Source organism: Hemicordylus capensis, chromosome 2 (assembly GCF_027244095.1).
Source record: "Hemicordylus capensis ecotype Gifberg chromosome 2, rHemCap1.1.pri, whole genome shotgun sequence".
Classification (NCBI taxonomy): domain Eukaryota; kingdom Metazoa; phylum Chordata; class Lepidosauria; order Squamata; family Cordylidae; genus Hemicordylus; species Hemicordylus capensis.
Window position 1 is genome coordinate 48,388,240 of NC_069658.1, and position 17,139 is coordinate 48,405,378.

Below are 17,139 nucleotides of genomic sequence, written 5' to 3' on the forward strand. Positions count from 1 at the left end.
AGTTAGCTAACTAACTTTACTCAGTTAGCAGTTACCCTGGCTGAATAAAAAGGCATCTTTTAAAGTGGTGATTCTCTTCTATTTATCATGGGGAGAGCAACTGGCCCTATCCAACGCCAGCACAGCATGCCTTCAGTGGCTGATGCTGGTGTTACCTTGCATTTCTTTTTAGATTGTGGGTCCTTTGGGAACAGGGGAGCAGAAGGATACCATGGTCTCACTGGTAGAGAACCAGCGTGGCATAGTGGTTAGAGTGCTGGACCAGGGAGACCCAAGTTCAAATCCCCATTCAGCCAGGATACTTGCTGGGTGACTCTGGGCCGGTCGCTTCTCTCTCAGCCTAACCTACTTCACAGGGTTGTTGTGAGGAGAAACCTAATTATGTAGTACACCGCTCTGGGCTCCTTGGAGGAAGAGCCGGATATAAAATGTAAAAATTGTTGGTTTTTTAATAAAAATGGTCGATGGTATTAAAAGCCGCAGAAAGATCCAAACGGATCAGCAGAGTCACACTCCCTCTGTCAACAGCCACTTGGAGATCATCCATCAGGCCGACCATGGCAATCCCACATGGAAGCCAGTTTGAAATGGGTCTAGATAATCTGCGTCATCCAAAACTGCCTGGTGCTGAGAGGCCACCACCCGCTCAATCACTTTGCCCAACCATGGAAGATTGGAAACAGGTCTGTAATTAGCTAACTCTGAGGGATCCAATGCGGGTTTCTTCAAAAGTGGTCTCATAATAGCCTGCTTCCCTCAGAGAAGCATTTATAATATTTACCAGACCCTCTCTGGTTTAATAAATAAAACCCTCTCATATTTATTTTCCTTTGAAAACCACTGTGAAACCTTCTGTTGAAAAGCAGTATATAAATGTTTGTAGTCGGAGAGAACAGCAAGTGAGTGGGAAACCATACACGTACCACTGCGCCAGTATGCAAGGAAGCTGGCTCGCTAGCTAACTGGCTGCCCTGTCTCAAGGCAGGAGGTGATGTTGCTTGTCTGGCTGGGGAAAGCAGTCTGGGCAACCCGTGGGGGAGGACAGAGGACTGTGTGCATGGTAAACCTAACCAGGAGATGAATTTACGGTTAAGAAACGGGCCTTGAGAACTCTGCACCTAGATGGCGGAATGAACAGACATACAACTCACCTGGTCATCAGCTTCACAGTGGTGAACTGTATTTATTCTCAAATTTTCCAGTGTTTACCAAAATATGCATAATCATACGAATAAATACTGCCAAGTGGAGACTTTTTGAGAACTTTTTTGGTGAAACGTGTTCTCTATTCCCACATTTTTGGTGATGAATATCACCATCTGTACCTGGCAACCCTACTTCTATGAGTGGCACACGACACTGTATATTAGCCAGCGAGAAAATGGGGGCGGGGTAAGGTCTCAGATCAACATTCTGCCCCCAGGCCTCTCAGAGTCTTAAAACAGCCCTGGCTGTATGGATGAGATAGAAATATTTAAATAAAATGTCAAATAATAAAGAATAAAACAATAGGAGGAAAATAGCAGCAATTAAAACACTCCCCATTACAGATTAGAAAGCAGATAATATAAGAATTGCCTTGCTGGATTGTACCAGAGGATTGTACCATCTAGTTTAGTATCCTCTTTCCAAACAGATACTTCTGAGGAACTCATTGTTGAAGATGGACGTCCAGTGCATCGAATTTTTACACCAACTATCTTAATGACCACTAGGGGCATTGGGAGTAGAGAGAGTGAGTCAGGGTCTTCCTGACAGGTCTCCCTACCTCTCTCTACTCTATGACCCCTGATCTCACACTTCCGCACTTCATGTGCCGAGTCACACAATCCTTTCTCCTTTCCTCCTAGAGAGCAGCTAGAAACATTCTCTCTCTCTCTCTCCTTACCTATCCATTATGTAGTCCTTTAGAGTAGGTTTAGGTCTTTCCTATCCAAATGCATTTAACCAATAAATATTTAGTTCTACAAGGATCTCCATGTGTTTTCTCTAAATAGCTGCAATATCGCAACCATCCTCTGCTACCTACTCTAACTGGAGTGTGTGCTCATTCCTTAGTGCTCTGCTGTTTTACCTGTTGAGGGTAAAAATTAACAACCTCTTACACTCACAAGCAGAGTATGATAAATACTGGACATCTGCTGTTGTTTCCCTCAGCATCTGGTGTACTGTTTCCAATCATGGAGGTTCTATTGTGATGGCTGACAGACCAATTCTTCATGAGTTTATCTAAATTAAGTATACTGTACATTGTATGAATGAATATTTCTTTTGTCAATCCTGTACCTACTGCAATCAATTTCATTTTGGAGTTTCTTAAGTTCTAGCAGTGCATGTGAGAGAGTGGGGTGGGGTGGGGGTGGAGATAAGAAAATGTCTCTTCTTGTACCATTAATAATTTTAAACTTCTGTCATATGACTGTCAAAAAATTTCTGAGCTAAAAAACTATTATTTTACAGAAAAAACACAACAAAAAGCAAAAACAGTCCCATCAATCAGTACTATATATTGTATCGTATTTACCCAAATAGAAGGTGACCCTGAATTTAAGACAATGCCTTAAAAGTTAGATACCCGAATGAAAGAGGACTCTGAAGTTAAGACAACCCCCTGATATTTAGCAGGAAATAATTCAGGACAGATGGCGGGTGTGGGGGGGAGGGGCTCATATTGGATTCAGGTAGCTATGATAGTGCCACTACATATGTCAAATATGATATATTGAGATTATAGGAGAGGAGAAATGGTCTTGTAGTAGCAAGCATGACTTGTCCCCTTAGCTAAGCAGGGTCCACTCTGGTTGCATATGAAAGGGAGACTATAGTGTGAGTACTGTAAGATATTCCCCCTCAGGAGATGGAGCCGCTCTAGGAAGAGCAGAAGGTTCCAAGTTCCTTTCCTGGCTTCTCCAAGATAGGGCTGAGAGAGATTCCTGCCTGCAGCCTTGGAGAAGCCGCTGCCAGTCTGTGAAGACAATACTGAGCTATTATTATTTATTTATTTATTTACACAGACAGGTGTTATTGACTGGTTTGTTTTATCCAGACATCGAGTCCTTCCCAAGGACCTGGGTTGGCTGAATTTTATCCTATATAATAAAACCCTAGGGTACCTGCGTCCGTGTCTCTGGGAGGTGTTCTGCACATGCATGGCGCGCGCGGCCTCTCATTGGCTGAGCGGGAGCGGAAGGTTTGTTGCGGCGGCGGCCATGGCTGCTGGTGGGCCTGGCCCAGCAGCGACGGGGAGAGGCCGAGGCGCCGAGGCACCGGGCCGGGCGCAGCGATGTGGCAGTGGGCCTGGGACACGGTGGGCCCGGCCAGAGCCGTGGGCTCGGCCGGAAGAGGCGGTGGGCCCGGCCGGGAGGAGGCGGGGGGAGAGGCCGGAGAAGGCGGCGGGCCCAGGGGAAGCTGGAGCCCAGGGGAAGCGGGCCCAGGGGGAAGCCGGGGGGAAGCTGGCCCGGGGGGAAGCTGGGAACCACCTGGCGCCACTGCTGGCGCCGCCAGTTGCCGGAGGAGGCCCGGAAGAGGTGAGGCGGGGGCGCGGGCGGCAACGGTTCTTCTAGCGCCCGTTATTGTAACGGGCCTAATGTGACTAGTTATCAATATTGTTGCTGTTATTATAGATATCGTCGCAGAATATAGGCTGTTCCCAGTAAAGCTGCTTTTTGTAATTGACTGATGGTGATTTCTGTGGCCCCTATGGTTGTTTTGGAATTGCACCTATGGCACCAATTACCACTGGGATTATTTTGGTCTTTTTCTGCCATAGCCTTTCAATTTCAATTTGTAGATCTTTGTATTTTGTGGTTTTTTCTATTTCTTTTTCTTCTATTCTGCTATCCCCTGGTATTGCTATGTCGATTATTTTGACTTGTTTTTCTTTCTTCTCCACTACAGTTATATCTGGTGTATTGTGTGGCAGATGTTTGTCTGTTTGTTATTATTTCTTGTTTACACAGTCAGGCAGGTATTATTGACTGGTTTGTTTTATCCAGACATCGAGTCCTTCCCAAGGACCTGGGATGGCTGAATTTTATTATCAATATTGTTGCTGTTATTATAGATATCGTCAGAGGCGTAACGATGGGGGAGGCAGGCAGGGCACGTGCCCTGGGCGCCACTTGAGGTGGGGGCGCAAAGTGCCTGCCATGCCCCACCCCCACTTGCACAAATTTTTATAATTTTTTTTTTTAAAAAAATTGAGTCCAAGCGGCGGCGGCGGCGGCGCCCCTCCCCCTCCCGCTGAGTCAGCGCAGGCACCCCTGCGACTCACCAGTCACAAGATCTGTCCGGGTGGGGCGGCGCTATCTCCCATTGGCTCCTGGCGAGCAGAGAGAGTGTGCGCCGCGTGGCTGGACGATGACGAGGAGCACAGCGCGCTGCCCTCCTATGATGTGTGCTGCTGCCTCTGCCGCTGCAGCGCAGCCGGCTTGGCTGGCTGCTGAGCAAGGAGGGATGATGGGAGCAACAACAACAGGCAAAGCTGTGCCTGTGCTTCTGTTTACTACTACTACTTAGTCCCCTTTGCTAAGCCGTGGAGGGCGAGGCGGCAAGAAGCGGGGGTCTGCTGAGTGTGCTCGCAGGGCCGGCTCTCTCTTCAGTTCTGGGCTTCTTCGGCTGCAGTAGTGCTACGCGGAGAATCGGGTCATCATTCACACATTGAGAGAACAACAAATAAAGTGTGTGCAGCAGCATCCAGGTGTGTGCGTGGGTTGTTTTTTTTAAAAGAAATTATTTTAATCAAATTTACTGGGGGGGAGGGGTGGTGGTGGTGGTGGTGGGCGGCGGCGGCTGACCTCCCTCCAGTCCCACGTGTTGAGGCGGCGCTGCTTTGTTCTTCTTTCAAGACTTGTTTGGGGCTCTCGGGGGTGAGTCTCTCTCTAAGCTGGGAGTGTGTAGGGGCGGCAGGGTCATGGGTGACCTCCCCACCCCACAGTACTTGGGTGGGTCACTCAGCCTTCTCTCAGTTGCCTGCTCTCTGGAGGATTTGGAAGCTTCGATTTAGCCTTGCCTGCTTCCCAATCCTTAGATGATCATCTTCCTCTTCTCTCATGCTCCCTCTCTCAAGCCAATGTAAAGAGTCCTCCTTGGAGGAAGGTTGGTGCGGACTGGAGTCAGGAAGGGAAACTCTGTGCTCAGAGCCTGCTGTGAGGCACGGGCATGTTGCAGGGACCAGAGTTTGGTCTTTGTCTGGGGGGCGGGAAGCTTGCACAAGTGAGTTCCAACTTCCTTCGTTTGCCCCACTGCTTCTGCTCTGCTCTAGGTCATTGATCTTTTAAAAGAAGCATAGGCGGGTGGGGGCAAGTACAGCAATCTTTTATTTGGTCTGGGTGTCTTAGTCTGTTGATATGTGTGAATCTGGGAGGAGGTTTCTTGTGTGAGAATGCCTAAGTCCTAAAATAACGTGGAGATCAATATCGGAGCAAATAGGATTTAAAATATAAACACTGTGCAAAGTTGGGTTTTTTGGGGTATGTGTCTGTGTCAGTGTGTGTTGAAAGTCTCAACTGAGAGCTTGAAAAGGTGTGTTGTGCATGCAGTTGAAGATAGCTTTGGAGGCAGTGAGCAGCACAGGGGTGCCAGGACTCACATCAGTGTTTCCCTTCCACTCCTCCCACCCCCTTCTCTTCTCTGCTTCCCTTTTTCAAATGCAGCCTTGCCAGAGTTGATGGGGGGGGGGGACTCCGCTTGTGGTGGGGGGGAGAAAACTCCAAACTCCGCTTGGGAGAGAGAGAGGAACTCGAGTCCAAACTCCAAAAACTTAGGAACTCCAAACTCCGCTTGGGGGAGAGAGATAAAGCGAGAGGGACCTTGCCTGTGTTTCTCGGAGCTTTGCTGCTCGCTTTTCTCTCCCTCTCGTTTCTCTCTCCCCCTTTATCTTTTGTGTGGGTTGCTTCCTTATAAAGACAGTGAAGTAGCTACAGCCTTCCTTGGCTGAATTGTTGAATTTAAAAAAAAAGTTTTTAAGGGATTTCCCCCCTCCCCCAATAGTGTGAGTATATGTTTGTTTTCTTTCTTGCTATTTCTAGCCGAACAATTTTTAAGCTGTGTTGAAGAATGAGAGCTTATAATTTCAGTTTATTAAAATGTGTAGAAGGGGTATATGCCTGAGAGTACTAGCCTATGCATTTTTGTAACAGGTGAAGAAATGTTTGGATTTATCTGGTAGTTTCTTTTTCTTTTGTGTTCTCGTCTTCAGTAGTTAACATATTAAACAATTTAATTGCCAGTTGTGTGTGTGTGTGTGGTCATATGTTGTAGCAGTTCACTGATGGATAAGAATTATTTGCATCTGCAAGTGGTCCTGGGTCAATATCATAGACAGGAGATGGCATGCCACCTTTCCTGAAGTCATCACACTTGAGGGCAAAGAGGGTAGCAAACTCTCCCCTGCCACAATACAAATCTTTCAGAAATGTTTGTGGATTGATTGTATTGGCAGCTTCTTTAAAACAGAATGCAGGATGTGAGTTCCCAATGGCTCAGGGTGGTTTACACAGAGAAATAATGAACAAATAAGATGGCTCCCTATCCCCAAAGGGCTCACAATCTACAAAAAAAAACATAAGACAAACACATATCATATCCAACAGATTCTGCTGGATTTAGAATAGAAGGGGGGCTTATGCTGCTGGAAAAATCATCACTGACTGCCTGAGTGTCTGACTGCTGATAGTTATAATTTTCAAGTAGGCAATAATTTGTTGTTTAATAGATTAACGAGCTTGACTTGTATTTTTAAACTGATATTATGGTAAAGTTATCTGAAATATGGGTATCCTAACCGGCTGGCCCCGCTGCCTGCATAGGCACATAGCCTTCAGCTGCATACCTCAGGTTGACATTTGGTTTCTTGCTGGGTGGCTCTGGGCCAGTCACTTCTCTCTCAGCCTGACCTACTTCACAGGGTTGTTGTGACTTGTATTTTTGTAATTTTTTATTTTTGAGCTAATATTATGGTAAAAGACATGTTTTCTGAAAGATGTGTGTCAGATGTTTGGGGGGGGGGGCGCAATTTCAGTGCTTGCCCTAGGCGCCATTTTCCCTAGTTACGCCTCTGGATATCGTCGCAGAATATAGGCTGTTCCCAGTAAAGTTGCTTTTTGTAATTGGCTGATGGTGATTTCTGTGGCCCCTATGGTGTTGAGGTGCTCTTCAAGTTGTTTTGGAATTGCACCCAGGGCGCCAATTACCACTGGGATTATTTTGGTCTTTTTCTGCCACAGCCTTTCAATTTCAATTTGTAGATCTTTGTATTTTGTTATTTTTTCTATTTCTTTTTCTTCTATTCTGCTATCCCCTGTTATTGCTATGTCAATTATTTTGATTTTCCCCCCTTCTCAACTACAGTTATATCTGGTGTATATTGTGTGGCAGATGTTTGTCTGTTTGTAGTCGGAAGTCCCATAATATTTTTGCATCTTCATTTTCTACCACTTTTTCAATTTTATGGTCCCACCAATTTTTGGCTATAGGTTTTTTGCAGATGTTCCAGTGTATCATCCCTGCTACTTTGTCATGCCTTTGTTTGTAGTCAGTCTGTGCGATCTTTTTACAACAGCTGATTAAATGGTCCTCTGTTTCATCTGCTTCTTTACAAAGGCGGCACTTGCTGTTTGTTGTGGATTTTTTTACTTTTGCTCTTATTGCATTTGTTCTTAGTGCCTGTTCTTGTGCAGCCAGTATTAAACCCTCTGTTTCTTTCTTCAAGTTGTCATTCTTAAGCCATTGGCAGGTCTTGGTGATGTCTGATTTCCCATTTATATTGTGCAAACATTGACCAATGCAGGGGCTTATTTTTCCATTTTTCTGCTTGGTTCTTGATTTGTTCTTTCTTGTAGGCCTACTTTGTTTCATTGGTGTTGAACAGTTTCTCGTTCCTGACCATTTTAAATGCATCAAATGCATCTTCTTCACTGTCCTTTATATAATCTTCAAGGCCTCTTTTCTCCTCCTCTACTGTTTGATGGATTTAGCAATAGCAATAGCACTTACATTTTTATACCGCTCTATAGCCAGAGCTCTCTAAGTGGTTTACAATGATTTAGCATATTGCCCCCAACATTCTGGGTACTCATTTTACCGACCTCGGAAGGATGGAAGGCTGAGTCAACCTTGAGCCCCTGGTCAGGATTGAACTTGTAACCTTCTGGTTACAGGGCAGCAGTTTTACCACTGCGCCACCAGGGGCTCTATGGATTTGCAGCATTCCTCTTCCACCTGAGCTGCGAGGGAAGTATAGCCTATCTATATCACTGCGGGGGTGTAGAGCATGATTGATGGTCATGATTTTCCTGCTCTGACGATCCAGTGCCTCTAGCTCTGCCTGGATCCAGTCTATTATTCCTGCAGTGTATCTGATAACAGGTATAGCCCAGGTGTTTATGGCTTGTATGGTGTTCCTGCCATTGAGTTTGGACTGTAAGATTTTTCTAACTCTCCTGTTTTCACTTCCAATTTTTCTTTTAACTTCAGTGTGTGCAATGTTATCAGCCTGGAGAATGCCCAAGTATTTGTAAGGTTCTTTCTCTTCCAGGTTCTTGATTTAGCTTCCATTGGGCAGTTCTATTCCTTCTGTTTTTGTTATTTTCCCTCTGTTCATTATTAATGCAGCACACTTGTCTAGTCCAAACTCCATTGCTATATCGCTACTGAATATACGGACAGTGTTTAGCAGTAATTTGATTTCTGACTGGGACTTTCCATACAACTTCAGATCATCCATGTACAGCAGATGGTTTATTTGACTTGATGTTTTAGATGTTTGGTATCCGAGGCCTGTTTTGTTTAGTATTTGTGAAAGTGGAGTCATGGTGATTACAAACAACAGAGGGGATAGTGAGTCCCCTTGGAAAAAAAAACTCTTCTAATGCTAACCTGTCCAAGTGTCTCGCCATTGATTAACTGTGTACTCCACATGCTCATTGCTTTTTTAATAAATATCTGAATGTTTTTGCTGACACCAGTTGTTTCTAAACATTCTAGTATCCATGTGTGAGGCAATGAGTCAAAGACTTTCTTGTAGTCAATCCATGCAACACTTAGATTTGTTTTTCTTCTCTTGCAATTTTCTAAAATCATTTTGTCAATCAGCAGCTGGTCTTTTGTGCCTCTGGTGTCCGGGCAATTTCCTTTCTGTTCAACTGGAAGCTGTTTGTTAGTTAATAAGTGTTGCATTACTTCATCTGCTATTATTCCAGTTAAATAATTTGAACATGGTTGGCAGGCTGGCAGGTTATCGGTCTATAATAACTTGGAACTGCACCTTTTGTTGGGTCTTTCATTAAGAGATGAGTTTTCCCAGTTGTTAGCCATTGTTCAATATCACCTCCTTGCAAAATGTGATTGAACTGTTTTGATAGTTGTTTATGAAGGCTTGTTAGGTGTTTAAGCCAAAAGCCCTGCAGTTCATCGTCGCCTGGTGCAGTCCAATTTTTAATTTTCTTTGCTCTTTCACTTATTAATTCTGGTGTTATTATTAGATCTTGCATTTGTTGGTTACATATTTTTGACCTCTTTCATCCAGCCTGCTTTTTTATTATAATCTATTGGATTATCCCATAATTTCCCCCAGAATTGCACTGTTTCTTCTTTATTTGGTCTTTCTATGTTTCTTGCAGTTTCTCCTTCTATGCTTTGGTAGAAACGTCTCTGATTCGACTGGAATTGGAGATTCTGCCTGTGTTGTGTAATTCTGGCTTCGTATCTGCTAATCTTCTTTGACACTGCTGTTATTTGCTGCTTTATTATTTCCAGGACTTCTCTAATTTTCCTTGAATCTAGGTGGTATTTTTGGATCAGATACTGTTTGGTGTTTTCATTCTTCAACTTCTTGTCTTTCATATCTTTCAGTTTACTAGCATCTGATCTAAGCCTGGTGATTTTATTTTCTAATCTCATCTTCCATTTAGGTGATGTACTACTTTCTTTTTTTACAGGTCCACTGATCTTATATCCGAGCTCTTGTGTTGTTATTGTTGCTGCACTGTACATTAGTTGATTTGTTTCTTGCAGATTATTGGTTGTTATTTCTGCAAGTGCAACATTGACATCTTTTAATACCTAAGCAAGTTGTTTTTTGGCAGCTGTTTTAGAGCTGGAAGTCGAACCCTGGTGATTGTTTGGTTCATGTGCTCAGTTATTTTTTGCTTTAGTTCTTGTTGCTTTTCTGTTAAACGGCATTCGGGTTTTTGAGGTGAAGGCAAAGGGAGCTTGCCTGGTTTTGATTTTGAAACAGTTCAGCAACAGTGGCATCCTCTATTTCCAGCACCTCCTCCACCTGCGCCTGAGCAACTTCTTCAGTTGGTGGTAATTCTTCTTCCATATCTTGAGCCTGTGTTGCTCTTTGCAGTTCTTCCAGCTCAACTTCTGTGAATACTTTATTTCTTATTATGAATCTTCTCTGGTCTGCTAGCCTTTGTTCTGTTATTTCTGTATCTGGATGCTTCTCTTTCCAAATTTGGTACATTCTTTTTAAATAACCTCTTCTAGTTGGACTAGACTTGTAATAGCAGATAATTATTTCCTTGTTGGTGCAGATGATGATGATAATGATGATGATTTTACATTTATACCCCGCCTTTCCACGAAGGAGCCCAGAGTGGTGTACTACATACTTGAGTTTCTCTTTCACAACAACCGTGTGAAGTAGGTTAGGCTGAGAGAGAAGTGACTGGCCCAGAGTCACCCAGCAAGTATCATGGCTGAATGGGGATTTGAACTCAGGTCTCCCCAGTCCTAGTCCAGCACTCTAACCACTACACCACACTGGCTCTCCTACACCACACTGGCAACTTCCTATGTTTCTATAGTTCCACTACATATGAAAAATCCTATATATATTGATGTTGGCAGAGCTAAGGCTTTTGGGAGCTTTTTTTTTTTTTTTTGCCAGAGCCTTGGGAGCTACCACCATGAAAGAGCAGCTTGAGAAGACACAGCCCGCTAATGGCAGCTCTGGAGGCCCAAAGCCAGTCACAAATGGCAGCGTGTACATAAATTTATGTTGACAAAATATAAATTTTAATAACAGAACTCTTGAATTCCAGGAAAACTTTGCTGCAGAACACAAGGGAAGTAAGAGATATTGCTTAGTCGGGGAAGAACCAGGAAAGAAAGTAAAGGCAACCCTGAGCATTCAAAGAGAGGAAGATTAACAATGGTGCAGCCATGACCCTGCTCAACCAGCCAATCAAATTTGCAGAATTGTCAGGAAAGGGAGGGAGAAGCAAGCCCAGAAGCCTAGAGAGCTACTGTTGTTCTCAAGCTGCCTGATGCCCATCCCTGCTATAAATTATAGTGCCACTGCATATAACAGTCCTTAAATTATATAAATATAAACAAAAAACATTTCAGATTACAGAATTAAAATATTTTCAATCATGGCACACTGTTAAGGAGGGATTATTTTAGTGCAGATAGATTGCTTTATTGGCTATAGTTGTGATGTGGGAATTTAATTTTTCCATATGATAAATAAAAGGATATCTTACAATGAAGGTCTGCTTCTTCACTTTGTCCCCTAGCTTCATTGACTTGGTATATCTGTTTTGCATAAATACTTTCTCCCCTTTATCATAGTGGTTGTGGTGGTTTGGATTTCCATTGTTATGTACAACTTCATTGCCAGTTTTAGATTAAAGAGAAAGTATTCATAAATCTGTGCCAGATAGCTTGGGTCAATATTCTTCTGAAACGCAAGTGTGGACCTTCAATATGATTGCTATGTTAAGAACTGGAGATGTTGCATTAATAATAATAATAATAATAATAATTTGATTTCTATACCGCCCTTCCAAAATGGCTCAGGGAGGTTTACAAAGAAAAATAACAAACAAATAAGATGGCTCCCTGTCCCCAAAGGGCTCACATTCTAAAAAGAAACATAAGACACCAGCAACAGTCACTGGAAGTACTGTGCTGGGGGTGGATAGGGCCAGTTACTCTTCCCCTGCTAAATAAAGAGAATCACCACGGTAAAAGGTGCCTCTTTGCCCAGTTAGCATTACCCTTTGAAAGCTGAGGAAGATGATGCAGGCATGGCCATTAACCCAGAGGCGTATCTAGGGAAAATAGCGCCTAGGGCAAGCACTGAAATTGCGCCCCCTGTCCAAACATCTGACACCCATCTTTCAGATAACTTTACTATAATATCAGCTCAAAAATACAAGTCAAGCTCACTAATCTTTTAAAATTTCAAAAACTATTTGGCAGTGGACGTAGCCAGACCAAAAAATGCTGGAAAACTACAAATTTCAGTATGCTGGGGCTCATTAAATACCCAAATACTATGTGGAGGTGTCTAGGAAAACTAAACAGAAGTGCCTATCTAATTCTCTACTATGCACTGTAGCATCACTATTACATAAGTTTTAAAAATAAATGGAGAATTTTAGCTTTTCCCAGATACTCTGAAAGTAATTAAAGGATATGCAGAGTAAACTGTATCACTGCTTGGAATATATTCTAGTATTTCAGAAAGACAGTTAAAATGAGAGAAAGAGAGCAAGAAACTCTCAGTGGGCCTTAATACTAAGAATTTCACACTGATTCAAAGACAAACTCACCATTAATAGCCATATTATCAAGACATCACATTTAACTCACTTATCACAAGTTTTTGTTGTTGTTGTTTCCCTTCTTTTTCTTGTATTTATGCTGGCCTTGGGCCGAAATAAACAAATACATACATACATACATACACACACACACACACACACACACACACACTTATCACAAGAAGCAAAGTAAGAACAAATGAATACAATCCTAGATCATAAGCCTCAGCTCAGTATTCACAAGCCCTGATTCTCTGTACATAGTGCCAAACTGAATATGTGTACAGTGACTTATATTATATTAAATTTTAAAAATATTTTTTACCTGCAGCCCCTTCGGGGCACTTCCTATAGCCCATGGGTGTTACCCCTCCCTCCACAGGCCTCTGGGGCCTCACAGGGACCATTTGAGCATGTGCAGTGGCCATTTTAAAAATAATTGTTTTTTTAAAAAAAATGGTTGCTGAAATCAAAATGGCCACTGCACATGCTCAAATGGCCTCTGTGAGGCCTGGCATGGCCTAGGGCCTCACAGAGGCCATTTGAGCATGCGCGGTGGCCATTTTGTTTTTGGAGGCTATTTTTTTTTTAAATTTTAAGAAATTGCGTCCCCCTTCAAGTGGTGCCCAGGGCACGTGCCCTGCCTGCCCTACACTAGATACACCCCTGCATTAACCATCAATTAACGTGTTTCTCCATTGATCCCCTGACATGTTCTCCTTCCTTGCCTTTTGTGGCCAATTCCATGCTAGGGATCATTAGGAAGGGGACTGAAAATAAAACTGCTAATATTATAATGCCCTTATACAAAACTATGGTGCAACCACACTTGGAGTACTGCGTACAATTCTGGTCACCACATCTAAAGAAGGACATTTTAGAACTGGAAAAGGTGAAGAAGAGGGCAACCAAGATGATCAGGGGCCTAGAGCAGCTTTCTTATGAGGCAAGACTACAACAACTGGGGCTCTTTAGTTTAGAAAAAAGATGATTGCGGGGAGACACAATAGAGGTCTATAAAATCATGCATGGTGTGGAGAAAGTGGATAGAGAGAAATTCTTCTCCTCACATAACACTAGAACCAAGAGTCATCCCATGAAATTGATTGCCAGGAAATCTAGGACCAACAAATGGAAGTACTTTTTCACACAACGCATAATCAACTTGTGGAATTCTCTGCCATGAGATGTGGTGACAGCCAACAACCTGGATGGCTTTAAGAGTGGTTTGGATAACTTCATAGAAGAGAGGTCTACTAGTTGGAGGGCTATAGGCTACCTCCAGCCTCAAACGCAGGATGCCTCTGAGTACCAGTTGCAGGGGAGTAACAGCAGGAGAGAGGGTGTGCCCTCTGCCTGTGGGCTACCATCTGGTGGGCCGCTGTGCGAAACAGGATGCTGGACTAGATGAGCCTTGGGCCTAATCCAACAGGGCTGTTCTTATGTTCTTATGTGGGCTAGAAGGAATCCTGCTTGCTGCAGCAGATACGAGAGGACAGGCAAGGAGACTAATTGGAGGAATGGGGCAGGAAAAACAACTCCCACTGCCTTTCCAGGTCACAACCTTGCAATTCTATTTAGCATCTGATGTTTTATGAGCTGCCTGCAAGGAGTAAAAAGTCCCAATTCTGGCCACAAGCTTTTCAACAAAGGGGACTTATAATTATTGTTGTTGTTGTTGTTGTTTTAGTCTTCTTGGTGTCATATAGAAATGGAAATAGAATCTTCTATCACCATCTCTTTATTTTTGCTCATATTTTATATTTTTATCATGTTATGGATCTGAACACTATTCACATATAGAACAAAATCTGTTTGACAGTAGTAAGGAATCTTTATCACCTCTGCTCGAGTAAAGCCTAGTTTATGGCTGTTTCTCCTCTCAGTGTCTTATGCATTCCAGTCACTTCTCCAGCCACTACAAGTGATCATCTGTCAATTCACTGGTGCCTGAACAGTATGAAGTGTTGCCACCTGCTGTAGAAATGATGAAAATTTCTCTGAAGAAATAGAAGTACAAGAGCAGCATGTAAGTTGTTCAACAGCTAACTCAAGCAACTGGTTAAAGTCTTGTTTATTGTGGACCAAAAATTCTCCATCTTATAATATTGTATTAAGGTGGAATAATTTATTGGAGAAAAGTGGAAGATGCAATGCACCAGTCATAAAAAGTACCATAGTTAGTTTATAGTCTGTAGTTGGCAACTTCAGCTCCTTCTCACTGCTGCTTTCACTGCTATTCATTAGGGTTGCCACATCCAGATGGTGAAAAAAATCAATATCCATCAGCAAAAGGGTGGAAATAGAGGGTGCCTTTCACCAAAAAAGTTTCCAAGAAGTCTCCACTCGGCAGTGTTTATTGGTATTATATATACCAGGGCAGCAACATCACCTCTTGCCTTGCGTCAGGGCTGCCAGTTAGCTAGTGAGCCAGCCTCCTTGCATGCTAGCGTAGTGGTACGACAAGCAAGACAAGGCTTAAGACAAGGAGGCTATTATGAGACCACTTTTGAAGAAACCCGCATCGGATCCCTCAGAGTTAGCTAATTACAGACCTGTTTCCAATCTTCCATGGTTGGGCAAGGTGATTGAGCGGGTGGTGGCCTCTCAGAACCAGGCAGTTTTGGATGACGCAGATTATCTAGACCCATTTCAAACTGGCTTCCATGTGGGATTGCCATGGTCGGCCTGATGGATGATCTCCAAGTGGCTGTTGACAGAGGGAGTGTGACTCTGCTGATCCTTTTGGATCTTTCTGTGGCTTTTAATACCATCGACCATTTTTATTTTAAAAACCAATTTTTACATTTTATATCCGGCTCTTCCTCCAAGGAGCCCAGAGCGGTGTACTAGATACTTAGGTTTCTCCTCACAACAACCCTGTGAAGTAGGTTAGGCTGAGAGAGAAGTGACTGGCCCAGAGTCACCCAGCAAGTATCCTGGCTGAATGGGGATTTGAACTTGGGTCTCCCTGGTCCAGCACTCTAACCACTACACCACGCTGGATCTCTACCAGTGAGACCATGGTGTCCTTCTGGACTACCTGAGCGAGGTGGGATTGGGTGGCACTGTTATACAGTGGTTCCGTTCCTACCTCTCTGGTAGATTTCAGATGGTGTCACTTGAAGACTGCTGTTCTGAAAAACAAGAACTAAAGTGTGGAGTTCCACAAGGCTCCATACTGTCTCCAATGCTTTTTAACATCTACATGAAACCACAGGGGGAGATTATCAGGAGGTTTGGTGCTGGGTGTTATCAATGTGCTGATGACGCCCAGATCTATTTCTCAATGTCAGCCTCATCAGGAAATGCCATATCTTCCCTAAATGCTTGCCTGGAGAGGGTAATGGGCTTGATGAGGGACAACAAACTGAAGTTGAATCTAAATAAGATGGAGGTATTGACTGCAGGGGGTTGGGACCCAAAAGATGGTTTAGAGCTGCCTGTTCTGGCCGGGGTTATACCCCCCTGAAAGATCAGGTATGTAGCTTGGGAGTGCTACTGGACCCAAAGCTCTCCCTGGTTTCTCAGGTTGAGGCAGTGGCCAGGAGAGCTTTTTATCAGCTTTGGCTGATACACCAGCGACATCCATTTCTGGAGCTAAATGACCTTAAAGACGTGGTACATATGGTGGTAACCTCCAGACTTGACTACTGTAATGCACTCTACGTGGGGCTTCCTTTAAATGTATTCAAGAAACTACCATTGGTACAGAATGCGGCAGCCAGGTTGGTCTCTGGGACAACTCGAAGGGACCACATAGCACCTGTTTTAAGGGAACTGCACTGGCTGCCAATATGTTTCTGGGTGAAATACAAAGTAATGGTTATTACCTATAAATCCCTTAATGGCTTGGGTCCAGGGTATTTAAGAGAGCGGCTCCTTTGTCATGAACGCTGCCGCCTGTTATGATCTTCTGGAGAGGTCTGGTTACGGTTGCCAACAGCTCATTTGGTTTGGTGGCAACCCAGGATGAGGCTTTCTCTGTGGCTGCCCCAGGGCTTTGGAATATGCTCCCTCTTGAAATAAGAGCATCTCCTTCTCTGTTTGTTTTCAGGAAGACCTTCAAGACTCACCTGTTCTCACAGGCTTTTAATTAATTAGAATTAATTTTAATAATTGGTTTAAATAATTGTTTTATGCTACTGTTTTTATTTCTCTTTTATGCTACTGTTCATTTCATGTATTTTAATCTGTGCTGATTTTTAAATATTGTTTTAAATTTTGTACACTGCCTAGAGATTTACATATCAGGTGGTATAAAAATATGATAAGTAAGTAAATAAGATGCTCCATTGTTCCCAAAGGGCTCACAATCTAAAAAGAAATGCAAGGTAACACCAGCATCAGTCATTGAAGGAATGCTATGTTGGGGTTGGATAGGATCAGTTGCTCTCCCCATGATAAACAGAAGAGACTCACCACTCAGTGAGCAGGGGTAACTGCTAAATGAGTATAGTTAGTTAACTAATTGCTAACTTCTCACCGCATGAAGGAAACAAGTTGCAGCTGCTGAGCCCACCTATCTGTTCTCCTGCATCACACGGTTCTGCAACCTGCCGCTGAAGCAGAACCTCCCCTC

General features: G+C 43.4%; 1 long non-coding RNA gene across 1 annotated transcript; it reads left to right on the top strand.

Annotated features, from left to right (window-relative positions):
- The first annotated feature begins 3,462 nt into the window (after nt 1–3,462).
- On the top strand, nt 3,463–16,755 carry LOC128346129 (uncharacterized). The gene is made up of 3 exons (XR_008316797.1): nt 3,463–4,699; nt 14,444–14,586; nt 16,615–16,755. It is a non-coding gene; the product is annotated as an uncharacterized LOC128346129 (long non-coding RNA).
- The last annotated feature ends 384 nt before the right edge of the window (nt 16,756–17,139 follow it).